General features: G+C 36.2%; 1 protein-coding gene across 1 annotated transcript in view; it reads right to left on the reverse strand.

Moving 5' to 3' along the window:
* TSEN15 (tRNA splicing endonuclease subunit 15) overlaps nt 1–24,002 on the reverse strand; it is a 34,087-nt gene that overhangs the window by 6,532 nt on the left and 3,553 nt on the right. The window lies entirely within an intron of this gene.

Raw genomic sequence — 24,002 nt, forward strand, 5'->3', positions numbered from 1 at the left:
GTAGTTCCAGTTCCAGTAGTTCCAGTAGTTCTTAATTTATCATAATTAATCTCAGATTAATACTTAATTCTAACAAACTATAGAAATGACTCCAATAGTTTCATTCCTTTCTCCCTCCTTTGTGCTACTATTGTCATATATATCATGTCTGTATATTATAAACTCAATGACACAGGGTTATAATTATTGCTTTATACAATCTTACATCTTTTAAAAAAGTTAAGAGGAAAAAGGATAAAAAACCATTATTAACCTATATATTTAATATTTCTGGTACTCTTCATTTCTTCAAGTTATTCCCTAATATCATTTCCTTTATTTTTTTTATTTAAAAAATTTTTTAAAGTTAAATTAGCCAACATATAGTACATCTTTAGTTTTTGATGTTGTGTTCTATGATTCATTAGTTACGTATAACACCCAGTGCTCATGGGATCACGTGTCCTCCTTAATGCCCATTACCCTGCTACCCCATTCCCCCATTGCCCTCCCTTCTGCAACCCTCAATTTGTTTCCCAGAGTCTCCCTCTCTGATTCCTTCCCATGCATGTTTCCTTCCCTTCCCCTATGGTTCTCTGCGTTATTCCTTATATTCCACATATGAGTGAAACCGTATCATAATTGCCTTTGTTTCTACATAGCTCCATTTCCTCCCCCATCCTTTGTTAATATTATCATATATATATTGCTTCCTAATATGCTATAAGCCTGGTCAGGTGATTTTAAACAGAGGTACATGGGCAATTCAAAGGAGAAAGTCTTTTCAACAAATGGTGCTATAATTACAAATAGGATTATTGTAAGCATCAATGGGGGTGGCATACATGAAAAGTCTTTGAAAACTGTCAAGTAGTCACAGGATACAAATATTGCTATATAGTACTTACACCACCTTTGCCACCTTGCAAATTGGGACATGTCTGTATCTACCACCCCTCCCCTTGAAAAATAATTTCCGCATGTGTTGAATCACATGACAATTAGCTAGATTCCTGTTCATATGAGAGATTTACTTTATAAAGAGATATTTAGATGGAGCAACCATAGATATTGATCAGAACCTCACTGCACAGCACTGATGGGAACTGACACTCTAAAGCCACTGTAGTACACACAACTTAAAAAAAAAATTTCTTTAAAATAATCTGGAAAGACCACAAATACATGGAGGTCAAATAACATGCTACTAAGCAATGAATGGTCACCAGGAAATGAAGGAAGAAATAAGAAAGTACATGAAAACAAATGAAAATGAAAACACAAAACAGTACAAAACCTCTGGGATGCAGCAAAAGTTGTTCTAAGGAGGGAAGGTTATAGCAATACAGCCTACCTCAAGAAGCAAGAGAAATCTCAAACAACCTAACCTTGCACCTAAAGGAGCTAGGAAAAAAAAACAACAACAAAACAAAGCTAGCAGAGGGAAGGGAATAATAAAGATAGAGCAGAAACAAATGATATAGAAACTGGAAAAAAAAAAAAACAATAGAACAGATCAATGAAAACAGAAGCTGGTTCTTTGAAATAAATCAGTAAATTTAATAAACCTCTAGCCAGACTTATTAACGAAAAAAGAGAAAGGACTCAAATAAAACCACAAATGAAAAAGAAAAAATAATAACCAACACCACAGAAATACAAATAAGCAAAAGAGAATATTATGAAAAACTACAGGCCAACAAGTTGGAAACCTAGAAGAAATGGATAAACTCCTAGAAACATATGAACTACCAAACTGAAATAGGAAGAAAGAGAAAACTTGAACAGATTGATAACCAGCAAAGAAACTGAGTCAATAATCAAAAAACTCCCAACAAACAAAAGTCCAGGACCAGATGGCTTTACACGTGAATTCCACCAAACATTTCAAGAAGAGTTAATACCTATTCTTCTCAAACTATTCCAAAAAACAGAAAAGGAAGGAAAATTTCCAAATTCATTCTGAGGTCAGCATTATCCTGATACCAAAACTGGATAAAGACACCACTAAAAAAGAGAACCACAGCTGTTCACACAATCACAACTCTGTCCTTTGTACCTCCCAGCTGATGATCTTCTGCCACCGTAGAGGGCAGACATATAATCCTACATCTCAGGCTGATTTTGTGGGTGTTCAGAATGGCTTGATGGATATCCAGCTAAATTCAGGGGCCCAGTTGAAATGGAGTCCCCCACTCCTCCACCATCTTGCCCCTCCCCCAGGAAGGAAGTCCATGGGAGAAGGGAGGAAAATCCAAAGTGGTAGAAATCAGAGAGAGAGATGAACCATAAGAGACCATGGACCTCGAGAAACAATCTGAAGGTTTCAGAAGGGAGGAGGGTGGGGTGTGGGAGTAACAGGGTGATGAGTATTGAGGAGGGCATATGTTGTGATGAGCACTGGGTGTTATATGCAACTAATGAATCACTGAACACTACATCAAAAACTAATTATGTACCATACAGTGGCTAATTGAACATAATAAAAAAATTTTTTTAAAAAGAGAGGACTATGGGCTAATATCCCTGATGAATATAGATGCAAAAATTCTCAATAAAACACTAGCAAACTGAATTCAACAATACATTAAACAAATCATTCACCACGATCAAGTGGGATTTATTCCTGGGTTGCAAGGGTGGTTCAATATTCGCAAATCAATCAGTGTGATACATGACATCAGTTAAGAACAAGGATAAGAACCATATGGTTGTTTCAACAGACATAGAAAAAGCAACTGACAAAGTTCAACATCAATTCATGACAAAAACTCTCAACAAAGTAGGTTTAGAGGGAACATACCTCAACATAATAAAGATCATGTATGAAATACCCACAGTTAACATCATCCTTAATGAGGAAAAACTGAGACCTTTTCCTTTAAGGTCAGGAAGAAGACAAGGATGTCCACTCTCACCACTTTTAGTCAACATAGTACTGGAAGTCCTAGCCACAGCAATCAGATAAGAAAAAGAAATAAAAGGCATCCAAATGGGTAAAAAAGTAATAAAACTTTCACTACTTACAGATGACATGATACTATACATAGAAAACTCAAAAGACCAAAAAGCTGCCAGAACTGATAAACAAGTTCAGTAAAGTCACAGGATGGAAAATCAATGTATAGACATCTGTTATATTTCTATACGCCAATAATGAAGCAGCAGAAAGAGAAATTGAGAAAACAATCCCATTTATAATTATACCAAAAATAAGATACCTAGGAATAAACCTAACCAAAGAGATGAAAGACCTGTACTCTGAAAACTATAAAACACTGATGAAAGAATTTGAAGATGACACAAAGAAATGCAAAGATATTCCATGCTTATGGACTGGGAGAACAAACATTGTTAAAATGTCTATAATACCCAAAGCAATATACACATTTAAAGCAATCCCTAAAAAATACCAATAGCATTTTTCACAGAACTAGAACAAATAATCCTAAAACTTGTATGGCAGCACAAAAGATCCCAAGCAGCCCAAGCAATCTTGAAAAAGAAAAGCAAAGCTGGAGGCATCATCATTCCTGACTTCAAGTTATATTACAAAGCTGTAGTAATCAAAGCAGTATGGTACTGGAAAAAATATAGACACAGAGTTCAACAGAAGAGAACAGAAAGTCCAGAAATAAACCCACAATTATACGGTCAACTAATCTTCAACAAAGCAGGAAGGAATATCCAATGGAAAATAGATGTTCTCTTCAACAAATGATGTTGGGAAAACTGCCCAGCAACATTCTTCTGAATGAAACTGGGCCACTTTCATACACCACACAAAAAATAAATTCAAAATGGATTAGACCTAAATGTGAAACCTAAAATCATAAAAATCCTGGAAGAGAACAGGTAGTAACTTCTTTGACATTGGCTATAGCAACTTCTTTCTAGGTATGTCTCCTGAGGCAAGGGAAACAAAAGCAAAAATAAAATATTGGGACTACATCAAAATAAAAAGCTTCTGCCCAGTGAAGGAAACAAACAACAAAACTAAAAGGCAGCCTAAAGAATGGGAGAAGACATTCACAATGACATATCTGATAGAGGGTTAGTATCCAAAATATATAAAGAACTTATACAACTCAATAGCCAAGAAACAAATAATCCAATTAAAAAATGAGCAGAAAACATGACCAGACATTTCTTCAAAGATGACATACAGATGGCCAGCAGACAGACGAAAAGATGGTCATTATCACTTACCATCAAGGAAATATAAATCAAAATTATAATGAGGTATCACATCACACCCGTCAGAACGGTTAACAACACAAGAAACAACAGGTGTTGGCAAGGATGTGGAGAAAAAGGAACATTCATGCAGTGTTGTTAGGAATGCAAACTGGTACAGCCACTGTGGCATACAGTGTGAAGGTTCCTCAAAAAGTTAAAAAGAGAACGACCTTGGGGCGCCTGGGTGGCTCAGTGGGTTAAGCCTCTGCCTTCAGCTCAGGTCATGATCCCAGAGTCCTGGGATCGAGCCCCGCATCAGGCTCTCTGCTCCGCGGGGAGCCTGCTTCCTCCTCTCTCTCTCTGCCTGCCTCTCTGCCTGCTTGTGATCTCTGTCTGTCAAATAAATAAATAAAATCTTAAAAAAAAAAAAAAAGAGAGAACGACCTTATGATCCAGCATGGTCATTTACTCAAAGAATACAAGGACACTAACTCAAAAGGATACATGCACCCCTACGTTTATCACAACATTATTACAACAGCCAAGATATGGAAGCAGCAGACGCATCCACTGACTGATGAATAGATAAAGATGCGTGTGTGTGGAATGGAATATTATTCAGCCATAAAAAAGAATGAAATCTGGCCATCTGCAACAACATGAATGGAGCTAGAGCATATAATGCTAAGTGAAATAAGTTAGTCAGAAGGGGGTGGTTGGGTGGTTCAGATGGTTAAGCGTCTGCCTTCGGTTCAGGTCATGATCTCCAGGTCCTGGGATCGAGCCCCACATTGGGCTCCCTACTGAGCAGGGAGTCTGCTTCTCCCTCTGCCACTCCCCCTGCTTGTGCTCTCTCTGTTTCTCTCTCTCTCTCAAATGAATCTTTATTTTAAAAAGTCAGGGAAAGATAAATACCATATGATTTCACTCATATGTGGAATTTAAGAAACAAAACAAGCAAAGGAGAAAAAAAAGAGAGCGACAAACCAAGAAACAGATTCTTAATGATAAAAAACTATGGTTATCAGAGGGGAGGGGTTGTAGGGTGGGCTAAATAGGTGATGGGGATTAAGGCGTGCACTTGCTGTGATGAGCAGTGTTGAATCAGTATATTGCACACCTGAAACTCATTTAGCACTGTATGTTAACTAACTGAAATTAAAGTTAAAAAACTTTAAAAATTTTTTTTCTTTAAATATCCCTAACTGGCAGAGTATGACAAGGATAGGACACAGATGGAAGGAAAAAAAACCTATTAAGGCAACTTTTACATAGTTTCCATTTCTTAAGATCTGATATTGTTTAAATCAGAAACATACGTGTGTGCGTGTGCATGTATGTGGGTTTTTTCCTAAGGTAAACTGGGAATTCTAGCCCATATACTAAACTTTAGGATAGAAATTTCCATCTCATTCATATTTGTTTCCAGAGTTTAATATAAACAGCAAAACATTTTCAAATTTATTTAAAACACCCATGTGGGAAACTAATGTTTGAAAATTAGCTCAGAGTTGTAAAAGGGGTTTTGTCTTCAGAGTTGAGGGAAATCACTGTCAAAAATGAAATGGAAGTTCCCATCTCAGAGCTCTGTTTATGCTATTTGGTTGCATGTGGGGAAAACTACCAGTGAATTTTCTCAGTAATTACAGAATAAAATAGTTTATCTGCTTCTGTTACTGAAAGCACACTAAGGAAGGCTTACAAAGATTCCTGTTCAGGATCTCTTCTGGTCTATTTTTAACATATGTTTAAAGTAATGCCATCATCTTTCCCCATTCAAGACTTTCTTGTTTGTTTCCTTTATGGGACACTGATAAACTCCTAAAAATGTTTACTTTGCCTTTAAGTCAACAGATTGTGCTTTCTCAATCTAACAGAAAGCACACAACAAAAGGTTCCAAAATTCTACTTTTTAAAAAATCACACACAATTCTAAAGATGGCGAGAACAATGAAGCACCACTAAAATACTATAATCTCACTTAACTTCTAATAAGCTTAAAGCTCGAAGTCGTAATTCAGAAACCTCATGTAAAATTTTTCAAAGTTCAGTTCTTTGTAAATATTTTATAGAGATGCTTCATTACACAAATCTAAAATAACTTGGATAATAAAAAACTATTGATAGTTCATAACTGATAGAAATCCATACATGAAAAACATAATCTATGTATTCATAATAAGTAGTTCAGGTTCTCAAGTTTATTATTTCAAAGGAAAAACCTAAAGAAAGAAATCAGTAATAATCACAGTCATTGATCAGCAGTAACAGAAGTTAATGTTTATAACAGGTTTTCCTTTTCATAACTGTTCAGAGAGGAGCTCAACATACTGAACACAGAGTAATTCCTAAGTTTAATAAAACTCATTGAAAAAGCCTGAGGCAGGGACGCCTGGGTGGCTCAATCAGTGAAGTGTCTGCCTTTGGCTTGGGTCATGACCCTAGGGTCCTGGGATCAAGACCCACATCGGGCTCCTTGCTTGTCGGGGAGCCTGCTTCTCCCTCTCCAACCCCTTCCCACCCCCAGCTTGTGCTCTTCTCTCACTCACTCTCTCTCAAATAAACAAATAAAATCTTACAAAAGAAAAGAAGCCTGAAGCAAACACATAGGTAACATTATGTGGCTACTGCCCTCCCTCCAAGCTATATAAATACCTTCCATAAATCTTAGCATTCATTTTTTTGTGACGATCCTGTAACAGAGACTAAGTAATCTCTGAAGATTTGTACAGAGGACAAGCAAGTTGAAAACATTATTTTAAACTTAAATGTTGTTAAAATAAAATGGATCATGGGTTAAAATTATTATTAATTTCAACCCACAGAAAGCAGTTATCTCCTTCTGTCCTCTTCAGCGTGACCAAACTGGTACATACTGTAGACTCAGCAATGAAACACTTCTTGCCCTGCCTCATTATGAGATACTGGAACAGCACAACAAAATGCAATGCAACTCTGAACACGATGCAAAATGAAATTGGTGCCCAAGGTACGAAAGAAACCTTATTCAGCCACAGGAGCAATGCTAAAAGAAAAGTTTCGAGGATAATAGACCACTTCCTTGAGAATCATGCCAGCGCCCTCCTAGTTAAAAAAGCTAAAGTTCCAGGGTTGGATTAGTGAATAATTAAGTGCCTGTGTGGCCATTCACCCCAGTGGGAAGTCATTCTGCTAAAATAAACTGCAAGCCTTTTTTTTGAGACTAAGAGAAAAAATGCTGTGTCAGTTGCAAGACACTGCTGGAACTGGGGGTTTCAACAGCAACAGATTTCCAAGAGAGAACACACATTTTGATACACGGGGAGACCAAATGATAGAAATTATTTTACCAGTTATTAGACTTCAGGCCTCCAGTAAAATAATGGTCATTAAATGCATTTGTAATAAAGAATATACCTTCGGAGAGAAGAAATATCTTTTGATTACAGGGAAGTTATGGAGTATCCTTCAAAAAAATATGCAGCACTTCAGGATTAAATCTTATAACTAAGAACATCTTTAAAAATGTCCTCAAGAGGTAACTCAATTAGTTCTGGTAATCCTTACTCCACCATAAATGTAAGTCCTTTCCCCAAGACACTAAGGAAAAGGAGGGCTGAAAGGTGGTTGGAGGGAGAGGTGGGGAGGATAGAGATAAAAAAGAATTTAACTAAAAGGTAAGGAGGCTATTCAGAGCCTTGGCGGAGTGCCTCCTCAGATCTGTGAGTGTTCTCTATCTGCAGATGCATATAGAGTTACAGTGCAAAGTGTGGGAAGTAGTGATAAAACTTGCAAGTGGATGGACTCTGCAGACATCCTAATTTTCTTTTGAAACTCTTGGGAGGTTGCTTGCAGCATATCCTTATGTTCTTTAAAACGTTATTAAGCAAGTTTCTGCTGTAGGAACTGAGTAATCTAAGAAAGTTCACTCATTCATTCATTCAACAAATACTTATTTAATACCAAGTACTAGGTACCAAGCTAGACACTGGGACAATAGCAATGAAAAGAGCAAAGTTCCTGCTTTCACAGAGGTTATTTTCTAGTGGAGGAAAGAAGATAGGAAACAATCAGAGACAACGAAATATATAATATATTGAGTAGCAATAAATGTGGTAAGTGTTATAAAGAAGGACGACTTCATAGGCTGCAATTGTACAAGGAGTGAGATGATAATAGTTTACACCAGAGTAAAAAGTAAAGACAGTATAGCAGAAGTGGTGAGAAATGACAGATTTTGAATATAATTTTAAGAAAGAATAGACAGAACTTGTTGATGTATTAATTTGGGGTATGAGAACTGGGTGGACTAAAACTAGTAAGAGATTATATAGCTTATAGGATATAAACTTAATATACAAAAGTCAAGTGCTTTTTTATATACCAGCAATGAGCAATTTAATTTGCAATAAAAAAGACAACACCATTTACATTTACATAAAAAAATGAAATACTTAGGCATAAACCTAACGAAAATACACACAGGATCTGTAAAAGGAAAACTAAAAAACTCTGATGAAAAAAATCAAAGAAAATCTCAATAAATAGAAAGACAGTCCATGATCCTGGATAGAAAGGCTCAGTATTGTAATGATGCCAATTCTTCCAATGAGATCTACAGATTCAACACAATCCTAAACAAAGCTCTAACAGGTTATTTTGTGGATATGGACAAACCGATTCTAAAGTTTATATGGGAAGGCAAAAGACCCAGAATAACACAATAGGGGAGAAGAACAAAGTAAGAGGACTGACTATAACCGACTTCCAGACTTACAAAGCTAGTAATTAAGACCATGTGGTACTGGTGAAGGAATAGACAAATAGGTTAATGGTAGAACAGAGAGTCCCAAACTGACCCACACAAAGAGTCAACTGATCTTTGACAGAGGAGCAAAAGTGGGTCAACAGAGAAAGAATAGTCTTTTCAACAAATGGTGCTGGAACAAACAATTATAAGCATTAAAAAAATGAATCTAGACATATTCCTTACACTTTTCACCAAAATTAACTCAAAGATGATCATAGATCTAAATGTAAAACACTAAACCATAAAACATTTAGAAGATAACATAGGAGAGAATCTAAGTGACCTTGGATTTGGTGATGAGTTTTTATTTTTTATTTTTATTATTATTTTGTTAGAGATTTTATTTATTTATTTGACAGAGAAAGACAGAGAGAGGGAACACAAGTAGGGGGAGCTGGAAAGGGAGAAGCAGGCTTCCCGTAGAGCAGGGAGCCTGATGCAGGGCTTGATCCCAGGACTCTGGGACCATGACCTGGGCATAAGGCAGACGCTTAACAAATGAGCCACCCAGGCACCCCCCACTCCGGAGTTTTTAAGATACAACACCAAAAGTGTGATCCACAAAAGAAAAAATTTAGTTGGACTCCATTAAAATTAATAACTTCTGTTCTGCAAAAGACATTATTAAGAGAATAAAAAGACAACCCACAGTGAGGGAAAAATATTTGCAAAACACATATTTGATAAAAGGACTTGTATCCAAAATATATAAACCCTTAAAACACAATAAAAAGAAAAAAAACCAGCACAAATTAAAAAACGGGCAAAAGATCTGAACAGTCACCTCACTGAAGAAGATATACAGATGGCACATAAACATGAAAAGATGCTCAACATTATATGTCATTAGGAAACAGCAAATTTAAAAAATGAGATACTGCTTATGCACCTATTAGCATAGCTAAAACTCAAAAAACTAACAATGCACGGTGATGAGGATACACATTGCTAAGTGGAAGAAGCCAAGGCTACATATTGTACGATGTCAACTATACAACATTCTGGAAAAGGCAAAACCATATAGAAAGTTAAAAGTTAGGGGCTGCTGGGAGTTCAGTGTAGGGGCAAAGGGATGAATACACGGGGCATAGGGGCTTTTTAGGGTAGTGAAACTATTCTGTATGTCATGGTGGATACATGACATTATAAACCTGTCAAAATCAATAGAATTGTACCATAAAGAACGAACCCTAATGTAAACTACCGGCTTTAGTTAAAATAATGTATCAATATTGGTTCACTAATTATAACAAACGTACCACACTAATTCAAGACGTTAATAATAACACTAACCAACACTAAAAACAGTGTTGGGCTGGGGCTTGTATGGGAAATCTTTGTACCGTCTGCTCAATTGTTCCGTAAGTGCAAAATTATTCTCAAAAACAGTCTTTCTATACAGAAAATGACTTCAAGGGTTTTGGCCCGAGTTTCAGAATGAATAGAGTTGCCACTGATGGACATGGGGGAAACCGCAGAAGGACCAGTTTAGGATGCAAATTGAGAGTTCTTTTTGGACATGTTAGAGATACCTTTTAGATTCCAGTGGAGAGGTCAAACAGGCAGTCAAATAGGAGTCTTAGGTTCAAGGAGAGGCTGAGGTAGAGAAAAAAAATTGGGGGGTCCTCAATATATTGATGATATTTAAAGCCATGAAACCAGATGAGGCTGTCTAGGGAGTGTGAAGAACAGAAAAAAGCTCAGAGATCTGTGCCCTAGCGAACTTTTTACATTTAGAAGCTAGAAACCTGAAAATGTTCAGCAAAGGAAGCAAATAAATGGCAAGTGCTGGAGAGTGGCTTAACCCCCTTAAATCCCTAAGTTATGCTTTTGCAGTAATAGCTCATCATTTCCTAGATTCTCAGACGTGTGTATTTTAATCGGAGTCTTTAGAGAAAATGGACACAAGCATTATGATTCCTACTCTTCTCATTCACATAATTTCCCCACCTTTGTTTCAGGATGCCTGTGTCCCTCAAAGACACCCAAGCAGCAAAACTTTTCCTCTTTCTCTTATCTTTTAATTCCTTAATCCATTCTGCTTCTCCTCATCTACTACTGCCTATGGGGATAGTAGTTACTTGCCTCATATTCTATGTCTGTCTCTCTTTCCCTCTCTTCTTCCTCGTTCTCCTGTTCCCATCTCTCTCTCTCTCTCTCTCATGCACGCATGCACGCAGTGCACACACACACACCCCGTTCTAGGGCTTTCTTACCAGTTGCACTCATGTACTCCCCTTGCCATTACTAATACCCAGACATAATGAACAAATTTGCAGTTTTCAGGCTCTCTCAGTCCTTAATACCTTCCTCTTGATACTACTTCTTTCAGGAACATCCATTCCCATCCCCATTCCGTATGGAACGCCTACAGATATTTCAAGCAACTTGTCCTGCAGGAAGCTTTTTCAGTCTTCCCTACCTCCCATGCTGCCAGCCAAGGTCGGATCTTCCCCTCTGCAGTCTTCCTCAGTGCCCTCTCGCTCCGTTTACCACACTGGACATAAATGCCTGTCTCAGCTCTAGACTGTGAGCATCATGGGGGCAAGAACTGTGATGCTTTGTACCCCTTAAGTCCAGTATACAACAGCCACCCAATAAATGAACAGGAAACCTAGAAAATACTGGAGTAATCTACAATTTGCCATTTTATCTACCTCTAAAACTAAAACATGCTTCTACTTTGCCTCTAGATAGTCTATAATTATATTTATATCCATTATATTTAATGCTTAAATAAAAAGTATAATTATATACATTTTTAACATTTTTCCTGAAAGGCATATTATTTTGGTGTAAGAACAATAAATAAAATTTTAATTTTAAATTTAAAAACACCTCAGTGTTTTAAAATATGGGGTCTTTTTCTTTTCCCTATAAGAAGAGTGATATAATATTTAAAGATAAACAATTAGTCCATTTTTATTATCTGGCTTACTGCTGTGATAACACATGAACAGCTAATTATTTTAAAAGTAATCATGTTCTTTAAAAAGGGAAAATTACTATCAATAGCTTTTAAACAGAATATTTAAAAGCTACATTAATTCTGACAAAGAAAAAAGAACTGCAGGGGTTTTGATTCGATGTAGGAAGAAGGGAAAGCATATTCTTTTGAAAACAATGGTGTGGGAGACAGGTTAATATGGCTTAATAAGCTGGGCATCAGATTTTAAAAATTAGACTCATATGTGGAATTTAAGAAAAAACAGAGGAACATATGGGAAGGGGGAAAAGAAAAAAGGAGAGAAGAGCCATAAGTGACTCTTTTTTTTTTTAAGATTTTATTTGTTAGAGAAAGAGAGTGAGTGCACAAGCAGGGGGAGCAGAAGGAAAAGCAGGCTCCCCACTGAGCAAGGAGCCCCATGTGGGACTCGATCCCAGGACCCTGGGATCATGACCAACTGAGCCACCCAGGCAACCTGCCATAAGTGACTCTTAATGACAGAAAACAAACAGGGTTGCTGGAGGGAGGTGGCTGGTGGATGGGCTAGATGGGTGATGGGCACTAAGGAGGGCACTTGTGATGAGCACTGAGTGTTGCACGTAAGTGACGAATCACTGAATTCTATTCCTGAAACCAGTATTATACTGTATATTTACTAAAAATTTTAAATTAAAAAAAAAATCATAGACTAGGAATCCTAACTTTGGCTCTGACACTCATTTCTATGTGTAATGAACTGTTTTCACTTCTCTTACCACATAAATTAGCCTGAACTGTAGGATCATGAAACCAAATGACTCAAGTTCTTAGACTGTTGGCCTTATGGCTGCCAAACTAGCAGGTGACCAACCTGGGCATACAGAATATTGAAGGCTTTTTCTAAGTTTCTACAGTAATATTCAGATTGGAAGATGCTAAGAAAGAGAACATTCAGAAAAATTTTCTCTCAGATAAAAAGGCTGAGGGTACCCATTTTAGAGAGGTTATCAATCACCATAAATCAAAATAAATGCTACTAATTTGTGGGAGTTGGGGGATAAAACAGCCACTGGAGAGGTTCCATCCTCACACAAGCTAGCCACTATCCTTTGGCACCAAGAGGAGAGGACTGTTTATAATTTAGTCAGGTCTCAAAAGGATGAAAAATTACTAAGCAAGAGATTATGATCCTTTGTAACACAAGAGATTTATAGATCATTTCAAAAAAACAGTATCTTAACTGTGCATGGATTTCATAATTGTACAAAACACTCACTTTTTTGGAAACTTATAACATCTATAAACACAGATAAACTTAAAATATAGCAACTGTGGGTTTAGTTTTCAGCACATCTTTCATATATTACTGAAGAAACTAAATTAACAATGAAATTGAGAGATGGCATGGGTTCTATTGGAAGAAAAAACTTCATAGTTAAAAAAACAGAAAAACCGAGGTGCCTGGCTGGCTCAGGCAGTAGAGCATGTGACTCTTGATGTCAGGGTTGTGAGTTCAAGCCCCATACTGGACACAGAGGTTACTTAAAACACACACACACACACACACACAGAAAAATTTTTTCCTCATAATTTGCTATTTGTCCTTGTGTGAGTTACTTAAGATACTTTCCTATTTACAACTACCTATACTACTATTACAGAAACCTATCCTAATTTTGTTATAATATACTTCTCCCATTTAGGGACATTCAACAAATATCAATGACCAAAAAGAAGCTAATTAAACTATCTGAACATAAATTTGACTTCATTTGCTACCCTAGCACTGAAAAAGTCCTCTGGCTTTCATTAGGATTCCTCTGGTTGTCTCATCTTTAAATTCATCAGATCTCTTTGACCTCAATGCATTTATTAATATGATTTTATACCGTTGCTGTGTCTGGGGAAACTGTACTCATAACATTTACAGTCATTTACCAAACTTGCTACATGGATTCCTAGATTGACTTTAGTGAGAAATAATCTAGAGTACTTTCCATATGCATATACCATCTAAATATGTAACTTAATATAGTATTTTAAAATGTAAGCTAAAAATCATTTTACATTAGCTTTCAGAAGTATTTTTAGATGAGAGAAAAAGGAGATGTGTCCTTCCCTTCAAGAAACACAAACAACCTCCTCCTCCATCAGCATAACTTCCCTACTAGATAGTCATATATGGGCTCTTTACCAATTCTATTCTCCCACTGGAGATCAGCAATTAGTATTAAATCAATATTTTCACAATGGACTATTATACACAAGATCTTCTGAGATTTGAAATATATGCCAAAGTGTTTTAACTATGAACATATATTATGTATAACTGCTTTACAGATATCACCAGTCACAAAGCATCCTTTTGCTCAAAGTAATGCATTCACTCACTTCCATTCAAATACACATTCATCCTGCACGTTTGCCAGAAACTATGTAAATTAAATCAGGTCCAACGCCTGGAAAAACACGTAGGAAATGGATACAAAAACTGTTTAGGCATTCTTAGAAATTTACACAGATAAATCATTACATGCTGACTAGAAGGAGTCAGCAAATATATATACACCATAAAATAAATAATGGAAAAAATAAGCCATGTGAATATATATGCTACTTGGCCAGTCAGCAATAGCTACTGAAGTGACTTTGAGAGACACAAGGAGATTATTTATTGTCATCACTGGGGCAATGTTTTATAGCTAAGTGGTAGCTACCTACGCAAAGGATAGAGTTTAGTCCAGTTTTACAAACAACAGACTCCAAAAGTCAGGACTTGAATAAAGGAGACAGCTATTACACTTTACATGCTGTATGTCTTTTGTAAATAACATGAGTTTTCACCCCCAGCAAATTACCCATTTCTCTGGATCTGATGTTTGTATACTACCCTGATTCCCTAATAATAAAAATGTTATTTAATGTTTTTGAAGGATACAGAGCATTAAAACACACACATACACACACACACACACACACACACACACACACACACACCTCCATATATTAAGCAGCACAGAACAGATTTACTACTGGTATGTTGGTATGTTCAGGTAGATTGTGCACTGTGTGACAAGTAATTTCTTTCCAACAATGAAGTACCAAAGTTGGCAGGTTATGTTTTAATACAAAATTAATATTCCCTATAATACATTATCATTCTCATCCACTCACATTCCATCATGCTTTCCTGAGTGAGAGTCAAAGGGGGAAGTCAGCACCAAGACGTCCTGGGAACAATATATGACCAAAGCCCTAATACTAATACTATGCACTATGCTGCAGTCCAAGGGAGGTGAACTGGAATCATGAAGCAGAACAATAGTGGTAACAAAGGTTAAAATCACCAGGAAAACCTAGGCATCAAGTATCAATAGTTACCAAGATTACACAGAGCCATTATATGCCTACTGATCAAAGAACAGACCACCAGCTATATGATGGTCTTACTACTGTGATCAAATTAAATCTACCAACCCTCTGGTTTCAGCTGCCAATTTGCAGAAAACGCAGAGGACAGAGAAACATGTTGCAATGCACCATGAATGAGCAGTTGGCAGACCCAGAGTAAGGGAGACCATGCAGATCACATGGCCCAGGTTCTTTAACAGGAAAATTGTAAGGAAAACAAAGGGATAGAGGCAGAAGTCATACATCAGGGGTTAGAGACTACTGGTCCTGTGAGTCAAATCTGAATTGCCCTCTATTTTTTATAAATAAACTTATAAGAACACAGCCACATCCATGTGTTTCTACTATCTATGGCTGCTTTCACACTAACACGGCCAAGCTGAGTTATGACAGTGACAAAATAGCCTGTAACACCAAAAAATCTCAGCTATCCAGAGCTTTACAGAAAAGGTTTGCCAGTCTCTAGTGCAGATTAATGGAGATTTATAAGGTACAACAAAAAAATTTTTAATGGGAAAAATTCTTGAGACACAAATAACTCTAAAAATTATTTGTAGAGATAAAGCTTATTTTAAATTTTATATGGAAAATAAAAGGACCTAATATAGCCTCCCAAAAAAAAACTTTGAAAAAGAACAAAGTTGGAGGACTTACACTACCCGATTTCAAGTCTTCCTACAAAGTTATAGTAATCAAGACAGTATGACACAGACAAAAGGACAGACACACAGATCAAGAATATAGACTACAGAGTCCAGAAACAGATGTACACAAATGGTCAAGTGATTTTCAGCAGAGGTGCTGCAGCACTTAAATTATGCTGGAACAACTGGACATGCATTTGCAAAAAGAAAAAAAGAACCTTGACCCTCTTGGCTTACACCATATACAAAATTCAACTCAAATTAATTACAGACCTAAAGGAAAAACTAGAACTGCAAAACTCTGAAAAGCAAATGTAGGAGCAAATTTTATGACTGTGGGTTAAGCACACATTTCTTACACAGAACACAAAAACTAAAAACTGTAAAAGAAAAAATGATAAATTGAAAATCAACCAAAATTAAAACCTGTTCTTCCAAAGAAATTAAGACAAGTCACAGACTGGAAGAAAATATTTTAAAAAGAATATTTGATAAAGGAATTGTATCTAGAACACATAAAGAACTCTTACAATTTATTAAGAACACAACATAATCTTTAAAATATAAGCAATAGATTTGAACTGATACTTGACCAAAGAAGAGGTACAGGTGGCAAATAGATACATGAAAAGTTGTTCAACATCATTAGTCATTAGGGAAATACAAATTTAAAGTCACAATGAGATATCCCTACATATTTAACTGAATGACTAAAATTAAATAAATTGACCATTTAAAATGTTGCTGAGTTGTGCAGCAATTAGAACTTCTACACTTTGCTGGTGGGTACAGAAAATAGCAAAGCAGCTTTAGAAAATAGTGTGGCAGTTTCTTATAAAGTTAAAAATACATTTATCATATGAACTAGTTAGCTATTCAGTGTCTAAATATTCACTCAGGAGAACTGAAGGCACTTGTATACACAAAGACCTAAAATGAATGTTTATAAAAGCCAAAAACCAGAAACAATCCAAATGTCCAACCAGTGGTGACTGGTTAAACAAACTGCGGCAAATGCACACGATGGACTACTGGTCAGCAATAAAGAAGGGCATGATCTATGCAACAACATGGAAAACTCTCCAAAGCATCATGGTAAGGGGTAGAAGCATGACACAAAGGCTATGATTCTATTGCTATGACACTCTGGAAAAGACAAAACTATAGGAATTGATGACAGAGGAGCATGAGGGAGGTTTTGGGGGAACTGTGTATTGGTTACATGACTATATAGATTCATTAAAAACTCACCTGTCTATATCCCTAAAATAAGTGCTTTTTACTATATAACTTAAACCTCAATAAGCCTGACTTAGCAAAAAAAGGCACACCCGGGTGCCTGGGTGGCTTAGTCAGTTAAGTGTCTGCCTTTGACTCAGGTCATGATCCCAGCGTCCTAGGATTGAGCCCAATGTCAGGCTCTCTGCTCAGCGGGGAGTCTGCCTCTCTCTCTCTCTCTCTCCCCTATCCCCTGCTTGTGCTCTCTCTTTCTCTCTCTCTCAAATAAATAAAATCTTTCTTTTTTAAGATTTTATTTATTTATTTGAGAGAGAGCACGAGAGAGAGACAGACTGCATGAACAGGCGGGAGAGGTAGCGGGTAGAGGGAGAAGCAGGCTCCCTGCCACACCAAGCAAGGAGCCCGATGCAGGACTCAATCCCCAGGACCCTGGGATCATGACCTGAGCGGAAGGCAGGCACTTAACCAACTGAGTCACCCAGGCACCCCTCAAATAAATAAAATCTTTTAAAAAAAGACAAAACTAAATTACAGATAAACACATGGAAATTTTTACTATAAAAGTATGACTAACAGCTACTTAAGGAAAAGAGAGCTACTTTAAAGGAAACAGAGGCTTATGCTTGGAACAAAGCACATGGAAGGGGTTTGGGGATGACCGGAAAAGTTCTATTTCTTGACTTGATGGTGGTTCTAGGCTTCAAGATGTTTACCATATAACTCAATCTATACATTTTTATTGTGTGGTTTTCTGTATCTGTTTTTATATTACAATAAAAGATTTAAGGCAAGGGCCGCCTGGGTGGCTCAATGGGTTAAAGCCTCTGCCTTCAGCTCAGGTCATGATCTCAGGGTCCTGGGATTGAGCCCCGCATCGGGCTCTCTGCTCAGCGGGGAGCCTGCTTCCTCCCCTCTCTCTCTGCCTGCCTCTCTGCCTACTTGTGATCTCTGTCTGTCAAGTAAATAAGTAAAATCTTAAAAAAAAAAAAAAAAAGATTTAAGACAAGAAACAACATGTTGGCAAGGATGTGGGGAAAAGGGAATCTTTGTGCACTGCCCGTAGGAATGTAAATTGGTGCAGCTAGTATGGAAGACAGTACGGAGGTTCCTCAAAAAACTAAAAATAGAAATACCATATGATTCAATAATTCCACTACTGGGTATTTACCCAAAGAAAATGAAAATACTAATTCGAAAAGATATATGCACCCCTATGTTTAATACAGCATTATTTATAACACCCAAGATATGGAGGCAACCCAAGTGTCCACCAACAGATAAATGGATAATGATGTGGGGAGTGTGAGTGTGTGTGTGCATATATAATACATATATATGTATTATATATTGTGCATATATAATACATATATATGTATTATATATGATGGAACATTATTCAGCGATAAAAAAGAATAAAATCTTGGTATTCATAATATGGGTGAACCTAGAAGATATTAAGGTAAGTGAAATAAGCCAGAAAAAGATAAATACCATGGTTTCACTTAAATGTGGAATCCAAAAAACAAAACAAACAAACATAAACCCAGAAATAGACTTATAAATAGAGATCAAACTGGTGGTTGCCAGGTAGAGGGGGGTGGGGGGATGGGCAAAATAGGTGAAGGGGATTAAGAGGTACAAACTTCCAGTAATAAAATAAATAAATCATGGGGGATGAAAAGTACAACATAGAGATTATAGTTAATTATAATTACTTTGTATGGTGATACATGGTAACTACACTTATTTTGAACATTTTGTAATGTATACAACTCTCGAATCACTATGTTGTACCCCTGAAACTAAAATAATACTGTGTTTTTATTGTATTGAACTATAGTTCAATAAAAAAAGATTTTAAAAACACCAATAGAAATAGAAAGAAACAGAACTCTAATAGCTATGAGGCTTTGTTATCTACTATGAGACTTTGATATAACTCACTTAATCCTGCATAATCTTTTGGAAACAGTAGAGTATAAATAAGGATAAATTTTTAACACCAGCTCTTTTATCTAATGTGAAAGTAGATAAGAGAAGTACCCTATAAACCATTCAGAATTTTAGTGCTGAAGAAATGAGAGTACACTTAGGACTGTACTTTGAAATACTGTAACATTGTCTACAAAGGCAAAATACTCTTATAACCACATGGAATCATCTACAGTATCACTCCCCTGCCTGAAGTCTTTCAGTGACACCATCCATGCAGCAGCAATTTTTAGTGTTCTTTGTGGAAAGCCAGGACTCAACAGACACGCTTCAGGGGCAGGGAATTGAGTATACTGCACAGATTGTGCCTTGGACAAGATGGCCTGTTACAAGTGGGTCTGAAATCCGGCTTATGCTGTTTACCACGCCCTCAACTCTGGAGAAGAGACTTTTTTTGTATGTCTCCTTTTAATTCACTCAAAGGTACGCTCTGAGCTAGTTGTAGTCCTATTCAAAGATTCCCCCATAAGCTAATACCTTCTTTTTCTCACACAATAACAATGTTAACCTGTCTGAAAAGCTTCTGCATAGTTAAGACAAACCACGAATGAGCACATTTTATATTTCTATTGCCCTGATTATAAATGGATTTGAGCCATTTGAGTTCCTTTTCTGTGAACTGCCTGTTTTTATCCATGTTTTTTGTTAGGTTGTTTTTCCTTGAGTCACAGAAGTTATTTATGTACTATCAATTAATCTTTGTCAGGTGTATGTCAGTAAATCTCTTCCTCTACTCTATGAAAACTTACATATTATGAAACTATAAACTGACAACCTTTAGGAGAGCAATTCAGTAATAACCAGTATAGAGGAAGGTGGAAATGCTTGAAGTCCCAGCCGTTTCACCTCAAGATTTCCACCTTAGAGAAACTGTCATGCATGGGAACAAAGATATACTTACAAGGCTATTCATTATAGTACAATTTTTAATAGCAAAGCATTGAAAACAGTGATGGCCTTCATGATCCAGGTAAACTTTCCCACCTCATTTCCCATCCTTCCCTATTTTCTCATTTATTCATTAGCTGCCTTACCCAACATCATAGAGCACCAGCTCTGAACTAGACACCATGCTTATAAGCAGGCGATCATGCTTAACTCCTTGCAGTTGTCCTGCTAAAACATGGTCTCTTACCACCTACAGGAGGTTTTTCCCGTCCTTCCTCTGAGTCCTGCTACAACCTTCTATAAAGTACTTATCCGTACTCCATTATCCCTGTTATTCAATTACTTAACAATAAAATAAGTGGAGGCAGTCCCAAATTACAGTTAATTAAGTCTCAGAACAAAGAAGAATTCTGTTTTTATTAGATCCCATCCAACAATTACCAAAAAATGAAATAAAACTTATTTTCCAAACCAACATTTAGTGCTAGAACACTATTTTCAAGAAGCTGTCTAAAATACTATATGATCCCATTTATATCCGGAATCTTAAAAAAAAATTTCATAGATACAGAGAACAGATCAGTGATTGTCAGAGGCAGGGGGCAGGGAGTGGGTAAAATGGATTAAAGGAGTTAAAAGGCAGAAACTTCCAGTTATAATATAAGTAAATTATGGCGATATAATGTACAGCATGGCAACTACAGTTAATAACCCTGAACTGCATATTTGAAAGTGACTAAGAAAGTAGATCTTAAATGTTATCACAATAAAACAAATTCTGTAACTATGTATGGTGACAGATCTTAACTAGGCTTCTTGTGATGATCACTTCACAATATATACAAATACCAAATCATTATATTGTACACCTGAAACCTACAATGTTATATGTCATTTATACCAAAAAGGGAACTGTCTTGATCAACATGGTATCCCCAGCACTTAGATCACTGCCTGACACATAATAGTCACTCAGCAAATATTTGGTAAGTAAAAACTAAAAGCCTCAACAATATTACCTGACAAAAATGCTGTTTAAAAGTGAACACAGTGATTTATTTTTATAGATGATTTATTACTGAATAAAGTAAGCAGTTACCTTTCTTATATAAAATATTTTATTTTTATATGAGCCTCTCTCTCTCTCTCTTTCTATATATATATATATTTGTAGTGAGCTACCCTCACAAGGTCCTACCCAAATACTTTTAGGACATGAATTTCTTCCCTATGCAAGGTTACCAAAGATTCAAAGTTAACCATTTTCTTTGAGTTACTAATGAAGGAAAATTCCTTTATTAACAACGAATGTCTGAATTCACAGCATTACTGTTAGATATACAACACTTTATATATAAAATATGCATGGAGGTAAAAATAGATAAAAGTATGCCTACTACCTAAAAATATCACTCCTGTTAAAGACTGAGGAATGAAATCAAACACACACTCTCTCATTCACACACACACAAAATCTTTATTTGTTAAAAAGTTACTTGCATACTTTGAATTGAGAAAATTTTATGCCACAGAAGGCATAATAAATCTAGTGGGTATTGGGCTTCATTTGTGCTATTTTCTATATTACTATCCTACTGCATAATGTAATTATGAATATTTATATAAAAACCAAAATACAAAGGCTTAAGCCATCTAAGTTATTAAATCCAAGAGGGTAAAAATGGCTTACTAAATTATCCTCCCAACTAATTCTATTTAAAGAGGAAAACAAGCTTTATGTAATAAAGCTGGAAAATCAATAATCACTAGTTGGAAAAAACTAGAAAGTAACAGGACTCAGACTGTACCTCTAGACTTATGAAAATCATTTTGATTCAAATAGGCTATTGATTTTAATTTTTAGGACTAAATTCAGGTTAATTCCCAATGGTAGTTCCTTGTCCAAACAAATAGTATAACAATAATAGTAAACTAGTAGGATATTTGTTGCAGTAACTAAAAGACATATAGGGGGAGTTTTAATGAATGAATTATCAAGTCTTTCAGACATAGAGAGGCTTGGAAATCATGCTAGCAAAAAACAGAAAGTACCAGTGATCAAATTTGATGTCAGCTCCATCAACTATTTGTGATTCTGAAACAGAGAAAAATCTCACAGATTTCTTCTCAGAGAAGAGTATGAATAGCCCGATATATTGAAAAAAAATTCTTATAATGAATTATACAAAATTGTGCTAAAACATTACTAGAAATCTAAAAATTAGTTTAATATAGTTTTATGGAATATACTAATGAAACTAGCCAATTATGGTAACTTTGATTTGGAAAAGATCTTACATATTATCCACTGACAATCTAAATCCCTCACTGAAGGACAAAGAAACTGAAACCCAGACAAATTAGGTGTGTCATCAATGATCAAACAAAATGTTAATTGTCAGTGCCAAGACCAGAACCCAGGTGTTAAGGCTCAGTCCAGTGCTCTTTTACGTCAATCACAGTGAACAAGAAAAACAAAGGTATTCATCAAAGCCCTTTATGTCAGAATTTAAGGTACTCTGCCCTCTTCTAAACACATATACCCACCCAAAAAAAGCCAAGTTTTCACCTGTCCTTTTTTCCTGCCTCACAATCTCTGAAGTTGAAATCCTCCTCCTTTAGTTCAATATTAATCTTTTCAACTATTTTCTGGAATCCAGCCCTCCCCATCTCTCCATCAATAGTTACTTTTATTCCTCTGTTTCCCGCCTTTCTAAATGACAGTTCACAGGGAAGCTGGCTTCCCTCAGAACAAGAAAGTGAGACTGTCCAAGACAGAAGCCATAGTCTTTTGTAGTAGTCTTAGAAGGAACATCCCATCATTTTTGCCTAATTTTATTTGTTAAAAGCAAGTCAGCGAGTACAGACCACACTCAAGGAAGGGGAGTTACACAAGGGTGGGACTACCAGGAGGCCAGAGTCCAAGAAGTCATCTTAGAGGCTGCCTGCTACAGCTGCTAAAGAAGAAAAGCAGAAAGGGAGACTTGATAGCTAGAAACCAGGAGTATCAGGACTTCTTCTGAAGCAGGAATTAAGAAAATGTACTAGTGGCACAAGGATAGATATACTGACTAATGGAATATGAAGAGAGCCCAGAAACAAGTCAATGTATAGATGGAGCTTTGGAAAATGACAGAGGTGATATGTCAGATGATGCGGAAAGGGGAGACTATTCAGCAAACGTAAGTAGAAAAAAAAATGGTTATCCACATGAAAACGAGGTCCCTAACCTTCCTTTCACACTGTTAAAAAAAAAAAAACTTTAAAACTCTTAGTGAAAATTTGGGTGATTTTTTTCTTAGACCTTTAGATAGGAAATATTTCTTAACCTAGACACAAAGACATTGTAAAAAATGTATGAATATGCTTAGAGTCAAATTAAGAACTGTTATTCATCAAAAAATACCTGAAAACAGATTTAAGAACTGGGAAACACAACCAAAAGGACTATTATCAAGAATATATAAAGAACTCCTATGAGTCAGTGAGAAAACTGCAAACAATCCAATTAGCAAAGGATATGAACAGGAATTTCCCAAGAGAGGAAATTATAAATATATAAAGAAATGTTCAATATATCAGAGATCAGAAAAAATACAAATTAAGACCACCATGAGATAACCCATTCAAAAGACAAAAACTTTAAAGTCTGACAATACTAAATGGCAGAAACAATATAACTCCAAGAGATCTTGCTTACACTGCAGGTGGAAAGTAAAGTGAAGCAACCACTTTGGAAAATAATTTTCAAATTATCCCCTAAAGTCAAACATTAGCAACTCTCCATCAACAGGCAAGTAGCTGGGAAAACTAGGGTACAATCACATGATGGAATGTGATATAGCAGCAAAAACCAAACATGCAACAATGGATAAATCTCAGCGATATAATATTGAGTATATGAAGTCAGTGTCAAGAGATTATATGCTCTTTATAAAGTAAAAAAGATCTAAAA

Source organism: Martes martes, assembly GCF_963455335.1.
Source record: "Martes martes genome assembly, chromosome: 15".
NCBI lineage: Eukaryota > Metazoa > Chordata > Mammalia > Carnivora > Mustelidae > Martes > Martes martes.